A 15409-nucleotide genomic window follows, 5' to 3' on the forward strand; every position below is an offset into this window, starting at 1 on the left:
TAATAATAATAATAATAATAATAATAATAATAATAATAATAATAAAACTCTGCCCCTCCGAGCCCAATCTGGCGGGTTCGATTCTGTCTTAGTCCTGGGTATTTGAAGGTGCTCAAATGGCCAAATCTCGTGTCCGTAGATTTACTGGTACGTAGGGAATCCTCATTTGAACACAATTACGGCACCTTGGCGTAAATTGCCAAACGTATGTCTCTTTATCTCTGAAATTTTCTGACGTATAACTTAAAAATTTTAGAAATGATTTTGGAATCCATTGTAATTAATTGAACCAGAATCAAAGGAGATTTCTGACTTTAATGTGATATTTAATTTTACACTTAAAAAATTTAGAGGAACAAATATTACGTAAGAGTTTCTAATTTAGGCAGCGAGTAAATTTTCCTTTGTTTTTGCGTCAATGACAGTTGAAGCCTTATGAAGAATTTGATCTGTTTCACTCTGTAGTTTGAGAGATATTGGTACCTATTATATTTAAATCAAACAATGTCAGAAAGTTTACAGAATATCAAATTAATGCTTTGTGTATCATTGTACAACGAAGCACTGAATTTCGAACTAAACAAAATAATCTAGACAACCATATTTTTCTTGACAATCCTAACAATATTGATTTTACAACTTAATGTAGGCCTAAATCACAGGCGTCTCCATCCACCTGGTTTTGAAAATGCGGAGATTTCAAGAGAATAATGTGAAAATGGAGTAATTTTTAACTATAACTTAGGAAACATCAAGAAATCATATTTCCAGGACGAGTTTCTCTTAATGAATGATTCATCAGTTTAATGAGGAATTCGTAAATTTCATTATTATTATTATTATTATTAGCAAATACATCGCAAATTGGAAATTTCCCGCTGGAAGTAGTCACTTACAGGAGTGTAATAATAAAGTTAACATAATTACCCAACAAATAAACAAACAAACAAACAAACAAACAAACAAACAAACAAACAAACAAACAAACAAACAAACAAACAAACAAACAGCAAGAATACAACAAGCAATTCCATAGAAGGAAAATATTACAAGGAATACTGCTAGTTTAACATTCTAAATCCAGCATCATCGTATACAAATTCACACACAACTTAAGTATTTCCAGTACTTAACACTATGGCCTACAATACTATAGGTTGTGTGTACTACTAGCTTATCATTATAAGTGATAAAAAAGTGAAGTTAAACCATAATTACCTTACAACAACAACAACAACAACAACAGGCGTACAACCAGCAATTCCATTGAAAGAAAATATGATAATAAGTACTACTAGTTTATCTTTCTAAATCCAGCGTCATTATATACAAATTCTCACACAACTCAAGTATTTCCAGTACTTAATACTATGGCCTACAATACTATAGGTTAAACTTACTACTAGCTTAACAACAAGTGATCATAAAGTAAAGTTAAAAACATAACTACCCAACAACTACAATAACACGAGTACAAAATGCAATTCCATGAAAAAAATTACCACAAATACTACTAGTTTAACATTCTAAATCCAGCATAATCATATAGAGTATCATACACAACTTAACTATTTCCAGTACTTAACACTATGGCGTACAAAACTATAGGTTGAAATTACTACTCGCTTAACATTACAAGTTACAAGGTTAAAACATAATATTACCCAACAACAACAACAACAACAACAACTAATACTACTGCAACAACAAGAATACAGCAAGCAATTCCTCGTAAAGAAAATATCACAAGGAATACTACTAGTTTAACTTTCTAAATCCAGCATCATCATACACAAATTCACACACAACTTAAGTATTTCCAGTATTTAACACTACGGCTTACAATACTATAGGCTGAGCTTACTACCAGCTTAACACTACAAGTGATAATAAAGTAAACTTAAAACATAACTAACCAACCAAAACAACAACAACTGGAGTACAACGAGCAATTCCACGGGGAAAACATTACAAGAAATACTACTAGATTAATGTTCTAAATCCAGCATCATCGTACAAAATTTCATATATAACTTAAGTATTTCCAATGCTTAACACTACGGCTTACAATACTATAAGCTGAGCTTAATTCTAGCTTAACATTACAATGATAATGAAGTAAAGTTAAAAACATAATCACCCTACAAGAACAACAACAACAGTACAACAAGTAAATCCCTGGAAATAAGATGTTGCAAGAAATACTACTAGTTTAAGTTTAAAATTCTAAATCCATCTTCTTCGTGCACAAATTCACTCAAAACTTAAGTATTTCCCAGTGCTTAACACTAAAGCTTACAATACTATAGGCTGAACTTACTACTAGCTTAACATGACAAGTGAAAATAAAATAAGTTACAAACAATAGTAATTACAAAACGACAACCACAACAACATGAATACAACAAGCAATTCCCTGGAAATATCATACCACAAGAAAAACTGCTAGTTTAGCAATCTGCACCAAGCATAAAATCACAAATTCAGTGTCCGTAATTTAGAAATTTTACTTTTCACTTTACACTAGCACTAGTGGTCTTCTTAAATGACTTGATACCGGAAGGAAATCTATCAAGGACTGATTCAGGTAATTTATTCCAATCCCTTACGGTCCTGTTTACGAAGGAAAACTTGCCCACATCCGTATGCTGGTTTCTGGCCTTAATTTTATGCTTATGATCATTTCTAGATAAGTATGAGGGAGGTTCTAACCTATTCCTAATACTACTCAAGGCATCCCAGCTATAAAGACCACACCGATGAGCTCTAGTTCTTCTAGATTCAAAACTTTCACAACTAATGGTATTCCTCCTATTCCCGGTTACGAAACTCATCGCGCTCCTGTGGAATTTTTCTAGGGAATTTATTAAAACCACCCTGTACTGATTCCAGCACGCAAATCCATTGTGGGGTGAAGGTATAAGTATGAAATTTTTTTCGTCTTTTAGTGTTCCAGCTCCCTTAAATTTCATGAAATCTGATCAGTTAATAAAGGTTACTTCAGTATAATCCATCTAAAATCTTGTCTGGATAGCGCTTGAAAGACTGAAAATAGCTTTAATGAACGTGACTGGCCGGCGAAGTGTGGATCGATGAAAAAGAAATGTATGAGGAAGAATGTGAGACTGAAGGTTACAAACAGGGCGACGGAAGAAGCGAAATAACTCTCCCTTTAACAACGTCAAGCATAAAAGTCATATTCCGAAATAGTATGCAAGCAAGGTTGTAGATTTTAGTGCTTTTATATTTTTATCATACCCATAAAATCCCCAGTTCTACATAGAATCCGAACCATAGCCACGTGAAAATTCACATCCGATTCCACATATGCTGGCCAGGATTTGAACCGCGACAGCTTTGGTACGAAGCCAGTGGCAGTGTCCCTCAGACATAGCATCCCTTAATTCACATAATAATAATAATAATAATAATAATAATAATAATAATAATAATAATAATAATAATAATAATATTGCATTTCACTTCCCATTATCCGTTCATACTCTCAAGAGATGAACATCTGCCGGAGTGTTCACTAGAATGAATTCTACAAAATATCTATTAAAAGGGTCTTTTCGTATTTAAATTCCTCAATCGGCTGACCGAATATGGAGAGACTCGAACTCATAAACGTGAACAACGGAAACAAGAGCTTATATTTCTGAGCATAAAGATAGTCGTCGATGTTTAAACCTGGAGAACTGAGTAACGTAGGCGGCTGAGGAACACAGTTGGTTAGGCAATCACATTCTGGGATGGAAATCCGACGTAATCGATCCAGCATTTAACAGCGCCTTAAAGACGTCTATTGGCTCGTTAAGAAACCTGCTTTCAGATGGATGTTCCGAATTGTGGTGTATGTTAAAGCGGAGAGTAACTAGAGATTATAGGAAAACCGTTGAAGTATTTAATGAGACGTAAACATATAACAATATTATATTACATTAATATATACTGTATATTATAAGTGAAATAATACATTACATTCAAAATTACCTTCTGCAACTGCACCGGTGTCTGTGCATCCATAATCTCTCTCTTAATCTGGGCAAAACAGTCTTCTTGTTATTTCACAGACCACTTATGGAAATTACTCTTCCAAATAAATTACAGCTTGGTGAACTCTCCGTCACCAGGGCTACGCTTTCTAAGTACTTAGGGTTAATGATGGATCAGGACTTATTATGGACTGGTCATATTGCATTCTTGTTCAAGGAAGTTGCTCCTGTCGTTCTAATACTACATAGGCTCAATGAAATGTTACCTGCTGTAAATTTGAGAAGAATGTATTTTCCACTTGTCCACTTCACTTGACTTACCATAATGTTATACGCAAATAAAGTTGGTACGCAAGTTACAGAAGTGCTGAAAAATAGAGCCCATCGTACAATTTATTCCTTATATCCACGAACACCAATAAAACTCGTGTAGCCGGGCTGGGTGGCTCAGACGGTTGAGTCGCTGGCCTTCTGACCCCAACGTGGCAGGTTCGATCCTGGCTCAGTCCGGTGGTATACGACAGCCTCATGTCGGTTGATTTACTGGCACGTAAAAGAACTCGCTTTGTACTATAAAAATGGCTGGTATATTTTTTGTGAGGTTGTCGAGAAACAAAGGAGCGGTGCCGAAATACAGCATCGTTCTTTGTATCGATCTCTGCACGAACAACAATTTAGGAAAAATCGCACCTAACCAACCCTAGTGTATAGATGTAAGGGTTATAAGAAGAATCTTGGCTACAAATTAAACCGACATTGATTTTTCTTGTGTAGTTATTTAGGAAATAAGAAGTCACCATATGGAACTGTTCAGTTGCACAGAGGAGAGTGAAGCGCACACTGTCATTCTGTGCGTGACGGCTTTGACGGCAGGTCGCCCCCGGCGCCGTACAAGAAGGAAATGGATGAGTAGGCTCCACGATGATGAATTAGTGCGCTATCTTGGTGCACGTACGACGGAAAACCATTGTCAGCTCTGATTTATGTCACACCTCGCCGCTAAATGATGGGCCATTACGGCAAATCATTACGTGGTGTTGCAGTTGATACGACGAGGGCACTGGTTTGATCCAAGAGGAAAATTACAGCGGTGAGATACTAGACTATATTTAGTGAGTATTAAATAAACGTAACTCTTTGAGAGCAACAACTGAAATGGGAAAATTAATGTTCACACGCCACTCACATGAACAATTGTAATCATGGTGAAGGTCAGAGCATAAAGAGTGAGTTGCCAGAAGAATCTAGTTACTGAAATTATTCAAAATATGAATTATTACCTTTGTGAATTACGGGTATTCAATGGTACTTAGGGACACCACATAAATAATAATGTTATTAGCTTTAGGTCCCACTAACTACTTTTTGGGTTTTGTAGACGCCGAGGTGCCGGAATTTAGTCCCACAGGAGTTCTATTACGTGCCAGTAAATCTACCGACACGAGGCTGTCATATTTGAGCACCTTCAAATACCACCGGACTGAGCCAGGATCGAACCTGCCAAGTTGGGGTTAGAAGGCCAGCGCCTCAAACGTCTGGGCCACTCAGCCCGGCGCACATAAATAAAAGTTAGAATTAGAAGTACAGAAATGACGTTTGAATAGTTAATGAATAAGTAAAAGTGATTTATGTGAGAAACGCCCAATTGTGCTTCATATCAGTGTTTATAGAAAACATGAAATGTGACAATAATAATGCCTAAATTGAAATCTTAGAAACTAATTACTACCGATGTCTTCTGCTGCTAGCTGCTTTGAATTGAGAACATTCTCCATTGTTCTTCTTAATCTGCTTACACTCCAGGGTTGATTTTTCCCTCGGACTAAGCGAGGGATACCACCTCTACCGCCTCAAGTGCAGTGTCCTGGAGGGTGTGACATTGGGTCGGGGAGGATGATCAGTACCTCGCCCAAGCGCTTCACCTGCTATGCTGAACAGGGGCCTTGGTGGGGGATGGGAAGGTTGGAAGGGATAGACAAGGAAGAGGGAAGGAAACTGCCGTGGCCTTAAGTTAGGTATCATCTCGGCATTTGCCTGGAGGAGAAGTGGGAAACCACGGAAAACCACTTCCAGGATGGCTGAGGTGGGAATCGAACCCACCTCTACTCAGTTGATCTCCCGAGGCTGAGTGGACACCGTTCCAGCCCTCGTACCACTTTTTAAATTTCGTGGCAGAGCCGGGAATCGAACCCGGGCCTCCGGGGGTGGCAGCTAATCACACTAACTACTACACCACAGAGGCGGACATCTCCATTGTTAAAAGCTAAATAAATGTTTATGAGTAACATCTTACCTCTTGTGTCATGTGAACATTCGAACTAACCAATATACCTCAGAGTGTTCAAGTGCATGTCTAGTGTGTACTGGTAAACTTTCAAGAACCACCATTCATGTAATCCTCACATCCCCTCAGTTTAAAGCAATGCAAATCCATGTCTGACCACATTACTTTATCAATCTTTTCTACAAAGATAACGTTCATTTAATTACAAATAATGATGACCAGATACCCGAGTGGCATAAGCTATCCAGTACACATTGTTAATAACATCCTAAGAAATCTTGTTAAAACAGGAAATTATCCATATTTTACTACTTAAAATCAAAACCCAAACCCCATGTTACAGGGGCCCCAAAAGGCCATGGCCTGCCAAGTGACCGCTCCTCATTCTGAAGGCCTGCATATTACGAGGTGTCATGGTGTCAGCACGATGAATCCCCTCGGCAGTTATTGTTGGGTTTCTAGATCGAGACCGCTATCTCACCGTCAGATAGCTCCTCAATGTAATCACGTAGCCTGGGTGGACCTTGAACCAGCCCCAGAACAAGGTAAAATCCCTGGCCTGTCCGTGATTCGAACCCAGACCTCCTGGAAAGAGGCAGGCACGCTTACCCCTACACCGCACGCCCGTCATTTTTTTACCCCTTGGTCATCTTAATTTACATTTTCTTAAGGCAGACATTGTTATCATATATTTCCAGTCCTAATATATTGCTGAGTGAACATCATCTGCGATTCCAATCACAAGACATGCATTGTTTACAGATAAAACTTGAAAATCAGGCTTACATGTAAATACATTTTAAAACTGACTCCTTGGCTGAATTGTCAGCGTAGTGAACTTTGGCTCAGAGGGCCCCTGAATCGATTCCCGGCGAGGTCGTATATTTTAGCCACGGCTGGTTAATTCCTACGACACGGGGACTGCGTGTTCGTGCTTGCCATAATACACTTACTTTTATCTGCATACAACACACCATAAAACCAATCCCCATAAAACACTAAATTGCGAATACATCCATATACTGCAAGGTCGGCGTCAGGAACAGCATACGCCACAAAGCTGGGCCAGATTTACATCAACTGCCGAACCCAGTAAGCCGGGAAAAATAGCTAGGATGTATAAAAACAAAATATAAAGACAAGGTAACCTAGAAATGCTGGGATTGTATCTTTTCTCTTCCCTGGAAAAATCGTTCACAATAGATGAAAAAATGTAGAGTGCTTTCTCTTCATTCACGTAACATGAGGCAATAACAACAGAAAATCTTTCATATTTCCTCCCAACATCACCAGCTAGTCTCACTAGACAAAGTTTGGCCTAGCAAGGACGTTCGTTGTTTACAGCGGTTGAACACTGTATGATGTGAATATGTGTTCATTCATTCTCATAAAAGAGAGCTAACACTTGAATCTAACAGTACAATTATTTAAAATGTTCCAGGAACAAGTTCACCTGGATCCTCAAACGTTTTGTACCTTATTTACAAAACATATTAGTATTTTAATGTGACATACAAACACATGGTCCATGAAACCACAAGACAGAAATATGGCCAGAAATGTACTAATATTGATTTACTCCCAGGCAAACGTCCGATTCGAACAATACTTATCCATTTTGTTCTGCTTAAATGTTCTTTACAAACACAGCTCATGAGATTTCGAAGGAATGCGAAAATTAGTACCTGTGTCACCGTAATTACCTGGTTGACCACAAACAGTGAAGAAATGTGTGTACAGCTGCACTGAAGTTTGATTGTAGAGTTAGTTGCCTCCCGGTATTACAGATCTTGTGAGAGTTTTCAGAGTATATCGACAACTTGATGTGCGTCGCCAGCGGGCTAGCGTTGCGTGTTCAAGAATGTCTCTGTTTAGTGCTACTTGTAATTCGTGGGAAGGTCTTTTTGTGAATATACTAGTTCTGTCAGCTAACAACACGTTAACAGCATTTTCCTTGGGAAAGAATCGCCTACTGATTTACTAGCTAACGGATATCTCTGTTGCCATGTACTGTAGACATGGTAGTGGAATTCAGTGTCAAGAGAGTCATTGAACAGTACGTCAGTATATTTTGATCTACTATGAAGGTCACAACACTTTATTAACAACACGATTATTTTCGCGAGCTGTAACGAAATGCCGTCAAGAACTCCGAAATTTCAAAAATAAATTACGTTAGGGATTTCAACTCATATTTCTAGCTTAGTGGTGGTGAGATCTGAAGATCTATTGAATGAGCTTCTTATGTCCCGTTATCCCACGTACAATGAACAATAAGATTTGCAGCTTTCAGTTATAACAACAGAAGAGGCAGTTCCACTATATAAATATGAAAACTAAATCGTCTGAATCGTAGCTCCGTGAACAGGTCAGTGATTTCTTACCCTACTTCACTTGCTTTGCTCGCAAGAAACAGTCCTCAGCTGGAATAACCTTTACGGAACATTGGTATTGGGAAGGGTTTGATTAACAGTCAAAAATCATTGTTTAAAAATTGAATTTATTTACACCAAGAATATATTGCTCTTTCACAAAACTAATATTGTTTAATCACTGTGTAAGAGTCGGTACGATATGTGGATTAGAATAATTAGTTTTCATTCGCTAGTAAAAGTAGAACACTATTATTATAAATTTTTAAGAGATTGTACACTTTAAAAATCCTTTTTGTACGTACATTGCACTATGATAAAAATACGTTTTATGACGGCGCACGAATACATTTTCCTTCTTCATAAAATGGCACCGTTAATATTGTAAAATTATGTTTTCGCGTCTTGACGTCATAGTTTTTTGTGAAAACTTCGACTGTAAACAAACCATTCTGGTGCTGTATGAAAAAATTAAAATCACTTCGTGCCAGGTCTGGGGTGGAATGGTGATGATTTCCTTCTTACCAGTCAATTGTGTTGAAAATTCTTGCGGTGACTTAATATGGTGAAGCACTATTTCACGAGTAAGCAAATCACAATTGTTCTGAATCACAGGACCCAGTTCCTTCAGTGGTGATACTCTTTAACTAGTGAAGTATAATAAATAATAATTTCGTGTGGCCATTGCTGGCCTGGTGCAGCCCTCTTAAGGCAGACCCTCCGCCGAGGGTGGGCGGCATTTGCCGTGTATCGGAAAATTCGTTTAATTGTAGTGTATGACAGAGTTGGTATGGTGCGTGAATTTCAGGGATGTTGGGGACAGTACAAACACCCAGCTCCCGAGCCAGATCAATTAACGATTTAATATTGAATTCTCTGACCGGGCCGGGAATCGAGCCCAAGGCCCTTCGAACCAAAAGCGATTAGGCTGACCATTCAGCCAGAGAGCCGGACAGGTACTGAAGTGAAAACGCACGTGAAAGTGAAGAGCTCCCTCTGCCTGCAATCAGAAATTAAAAATGTCATTAAGTGCGTATATGCCCTAAGTATTTTTATTGTGGTTGCGAGAATATTATACCAATACTTAGTAGTTTTTACCACCAATGAATGTATCAGGATTTAAAAGTAGAGCCTGATGCGATACATAATTTGGAGAAACTGCGAGAATACTTACGAGAATTCTTACTAACAGCAAGAGTTAAGCTTGATTACGGATAATCCAAGTCAGAAATGTAACTACGCATAACTGAGATGTGATAATTAAGGTGGGTGACTTTGTATTACGAATGACTTTCAACACATTTACGGAAGACTGCTAATAAGGTACAGTGCTATACTGTACTAAAAGTGTATCACCTTAACTAGTAGATCGAAAACATGGAAGAAAATTAGAATGTTGTAGTGGTATTGCTTCATGTGGGAGTTAGTGAACTAAGACGAAAAGCTGAATAGATTGCATAATGGAACAAGTGCTTGAATTGGATATCGTAAGGAATAATTCAATAATCAACTTTCCTTCTTTATCATAAATGAAAGGAAAAGGGCTATTAGTATGACCTAGTGAGTTGACATGATCGGCTTGCAGTTTATCCTTCTTGACAATAATATATGTTGATTTTTTAAAAATCATGCGTGATTTGACCACTTGTGACTATGTGACATTTCAAGTGACCTTCTTGCTCACTGCTAATTAATAAGAAAATGCAATGCAGTCTCAGGATATTTATGACTGTGATACGCAGTGAAAAATTTAGGCAGCCAGCGTGAGCACAACTTTCGAACTTTCAGTCTAATGTCATTGTGTAGAGATGTGTCAATGGAATTAATTGGACAAGAACGGAAGATGTACCCTAGTGCATGCACCAGACCTCATGGTCACCACACATCATGGCCGTTTCGCACCTCTTCATGCACATTCTTATGCTCTTCTTTTAACACATCACATTCACCTCTTGATAACTGAATGACAATGGCATTCCTTCCTCACCCCCACAAAGTCAACACAAAGTTAACAAGCAAAACACAATAAACCAGTTTTGTTTGGTTTTTGATATTTTAACACCAGCCTACGTGATATATTCCGCTCGATTCACTATGTATACCAATTAGGTCGTATGAGGTCTTTTGCTTATTTATCTTTCTATTTATTTGTTTATTTGCTCTCAAGAGAGAAATATCATTCAGTTAAAATATATTAAGTGACAGTGTGTTTAACAAGATGTAACTGTGAAAAATAAACCGGTAAAATATACGAAGTCTGATTTAACTCAAATAACGTCATTTTTTTCTTGAACAATTTATGGGCAGGTAAAGCACATTAAATAATTAAGTCAGCGAAATGCCTGCTACGAAAAATATATTTTAAGCTACACGTCGCTATTATAGATACACTAACAATCCCATTGCATAATACTGAAGATAAATATTCTTATTCCAAGAGCATATTTTGACAACAGTAAACTGTAAAATCTTTCAGACATTTTTTATCGAATGTAAGACGTTTGTCATACTGTGTTTTGCCTGTAAACCCACGATGTATAAACAAAAACGATATTTGACTTCTTGAATTGGTAGGTAGAATTGCAGATTGGATAAGTTCTTCAATTGTTCCAGTAAATCCTTCTCACACATCTTTATCGTTCCGGATGATAATCATATATACGGAATTAACGCATTTAATCATCCTCAAATTACGCCGATATGAATTGACATCAAACCCGTTATCTCAGGATCAGCACAGACAAACAGCTGACTGTGCCACAGAGGTCAGTTGTTGATGAATGTTTGCCTTCTTTCAGATTTCCCAGCCATCAGGCTGCACAATTATTCCAAGCACATAGGACGTTATGTTAATATAATGTGGTTGTCTCAGAATGGCGTCCGTGTCTGGAATTAAAGAGCTGTGAACAGATTTACCTACTCGTGACAGAATGTCTCTAAGGACAATACTCTCATCGAGAACGGAAAGCACTTTCTGACGACCCCCGCCCCCTTCCATACGTCAACCAGAAAATGAAATTAATGTCGACTCCGATTCTCGTTGACAGAAAAAATGATTAACTGAACTTGACATAACTTACTGACAGGTGTCTACTATGTGTGGTACATACAGGACATGACACGTTCGGAAGAATGGTAATGGGGTGCGAGGGATGAATATTGTCGCTACCTTTTCACCAAGGTGACGGAGGTCTGAATCCTAGAAACATATGGTACTTTTCTGAAGAAAAAGTTATGCTCCCATCCCACACACCAAGCTTGCAGCTCAGGGGTCTCTTTGCTAACTGTTCGAAACACGAATATGCATCACAGACGTAACACACAATCATAGTGGAAAGGTATTTGCTGTAATACTAAGTAGATGATTTCATTGCTGGTATTTTTCTTGATTTTAGAGTCAGAAATGATGCCTTTTTTTCATACATATATGAATCTGGCGTGTCATGGAGAATTACGAGAAAGAGAAATATGAAAGAAGCTGTTATAAATCACTTGATGCAGACGTAAATGGCATTAGGTAGGATTATTGACCGCCTTGATAAGTTACCCTCACGCTTACTTTATTAAATTCTGAGCGATTTTTCTATGCGGTACCCATCATTGAGCTCTAGGCTTGCATTCGATAGATGGTGTGTTCGAACCCACAGTCGGCAACCCTAATATTGTCCTTAGTTGTTTCCCATTTCCTCGCGAGGCAAAAACCCAGGCTATAATGTAATTAAGACCACGGCCGCTATTTTTCCGGTAATAGCGTTCTCCTATCGCAATGCCACCGAAAATCTCTGTCAGTAAGGGCAACATTAAGCTAATAGCAAATAGTGTACAAAGACTGGGTTTGAAACGCTCTATCGCCAGCCCTGAAAATGGAATTCTGTGCCCTCATATTTCCACAACAGGCAAATTCTTGGTCTGTACCTTAATGTAAGCCACGGCCACTTCCTTCCCTGTCTTAGCCCTTTCCTGTCTCTCCTTGGCCGGATCCTTTCAAGGTTAGTGCGACGTTAAACCGTTTGCAAAAGGAAAATAACTAATAACGGTGGCAATTCTGCACATATTTGGCATGGTGACTGTTACATACGTTACTGTATAAATCTATCGTATACATAGTATAATACAGAAACTTATACACAATTTAGTAAATACAAATGTAAACTTTTTATATGGCAATTGCTGCAGAACAGATTTTTGAGAGAAAGTGAGAGTCTGCTGAGTGATTTGATTTCATTAGGTAAGTTGTTGTGAGATTTCTTCATGAACTATTCAACTCAAGATACGTCATAATTTTTAGGGACTTGAGCGAGATGTTCTAATATTTTTAGCGGAGTCTTAGTGGGTGTAGGTGAACTGTTGACTGCAAAGTTACTTTGTAATTATGGGGAAAAAGATTGCTTAATATTTTAATAGACTCATGCAGAAGATTAAGTACCCGTTGCACACGTCCGTTCATAAACAACTTTTGTATGTAATGAATAATTGCATCGAATCTCTCTATTTTGCAATACGTCTGCAGCTCCATTATTACCTTTGTTCGTATGATACTACAGCATGGTGAGATAAGTCATGTGGGAGTGGATAAATCTATAATAAATACTTCTTTCATTAATGTACAGCAGGTAATTTTTCTTTTAATGTCTGTAATATTCCAACTTCAGGAACACTCATATAATACAACTTACTCTACACTTATATGTAACTGAACTATGAATATGATATTTACCTCCGAGGCTGAAAGGAGGATTGGAACCACCTCCCAAACATTTTAAGTTTTGTATCAAAGACAACCACATACACGTGATGAAGAATATTTCACGTCGAAACTGGTTGGGGTTTTGAAGTTCATCCTGAGAACCTATTGGAGCAAATAAGAAATAATCGCCTAATATGGAACGGTTGATTAAAAGTTGCACCACCAGAATAAGAACGAGTACTATGACGGGACGGATATATATTAAAGAAAAAGGAAACTTTACCTCTTGTGTGATCTCTATATTTGCTCCTGCTTTCTTTCATTCAACTTTCTATTATTTGTATGGCGTGTGTTGTATTCAGCGTTCCAACCGTTTCTGTTTGTGCGAGAGATTAATGACTGCAGCCGTCTCTCAGTACATAACGTTATCGACTGCTCGCTTCGTGGAGAAAACCACTGATCATTGGGCTATTGTGTGAACCGACCCGCGATCCTTCTTCCCCTTCCAACTGACAGCAACAAATAATTGCTTCAAGAAATTGTTGCTATGAATCTTTGAAAAGAAATAATATATAGGATGTCGTGGTTAATGTGCTCTGAAGGTAATGGTAGCATTCCAATTACAAGAACGAAAACAAATACCGCACTTGTACAATGGGATCGGTGTGATATATGCAATGATGTGTGCAAATAAATGGTTTATAACATTACTAACTTAAAATTACTATGTGGAAAAGGCATCGCTTTCTCCTCGGGGTGCGTTTCTAATATTAATATCAAGAACTGACAAAAGTAGGCAATTGTATACTTATGTATGCGTTTTGTTGGGTCTATCACATTAAAGAAGGAAATTCATTAGCTCTCAAATTGTTATAGGAGTACTGTCATAATGCAGCAAACAAACTGTGAAAAATTTCTCTCAAATAAAAAATAACTCACTACATTCACTCCATATTCTCTTATAGGTGTTTACAATATCCCTTTCTTCAAATGTTGAAACACCTAATTAATAAGAGTTTTCAAGGCTCCTTCGGATTTTTAAGAAGGCAATATAATGAAGATTCCCAAGTAAAACTTAGAATGGAGATTTTTTAAGAAAATACTAAATTTTTTACTTTAAGTCAAAGGATTCTTGCCTCGTTTTCAAAGTAAAAAAAAAAAAAGCAACTAAAAGTATACTTCCTGCATGGGCAAGGTAAGAAAGTAAAACATGAGGAAATAGAGATTCTAACTACAAGTGTTCATACATAAATATTTTATCTGTTCCATGATATGATATATTGTAGTTCAGTTTAAAGCAAACACTTATCGGGCGAGTTGGCCGTGCGGTTAGTGGCGCGCGGCTGTAAGCTAGAATCCGGGAGATAGAGCATTAGAACCCCACTATTGGCATCCCTGAAGATGGTTTTCCGTGGTTTCCGATTTTCACACCAGGGAAATGCTTGGGCTGAACTTTAATTAAGGCCATGGCCGCTTCCTTCCAAACCCTAGTCCTTACCTATCCTATCGTCGCCATAAAACCTACCTGTGTCGGCGCGAAGTAAAGCTACTAGCAAAAAAGGTAAACCCTTTTACGTTCATGTTTAAATTTACCATGTAAAAGTAAACGCAAGTTATTTTCTATTGTATTAGAGCATAATTCTAAACGTATGTTTAATATAGTTGCTCTCTAAACTCAATGGTGAATTACAACAAATTGATTAAAATTCAAAAACTGTTTCATTTATGCACGTTGTGAACGTTGCTTGTAGTAGTGTATATTGTTGTTATGAATCAATGTCTTGATACTTCCATACAAAATAGGTAAATGTTTTTACATCCGTTCGACTCCTTACATTTTCAGAATGTTTGGCTCTCCAACGGTTAGTTGGAAATACGATACTATGTTTAACGTTTCATGAAAAAATACATGTCGAATAATCTTTACGGTTGTATCCTCTTACTGTCTGTAATCAAGCTATCATAGAAGCCGCGTACCACGCGAGAAAATGAAGAAGAAACTGAATGGATTGTTGAAAGTCAAAATGATCTATAACGACTTTCCAAAGTAAGACTATGTATTCCTTCG

The sequence above is a fragment of the Anabrus simplex genome, chromosome 2, assembly GCF_040414725.1.
Source record: "Anabrus simplex isolate iqAnaSimp1 chromosome 2, ASM4041472v1, whole genome shotgun sequence".
NCBI classification, from domain to species: Eukaryota; Metazoa; Arthropoda; class Insecta; order Orthoptera; family Tettigoniidae; genus Anabrus; species Anabrus simplex.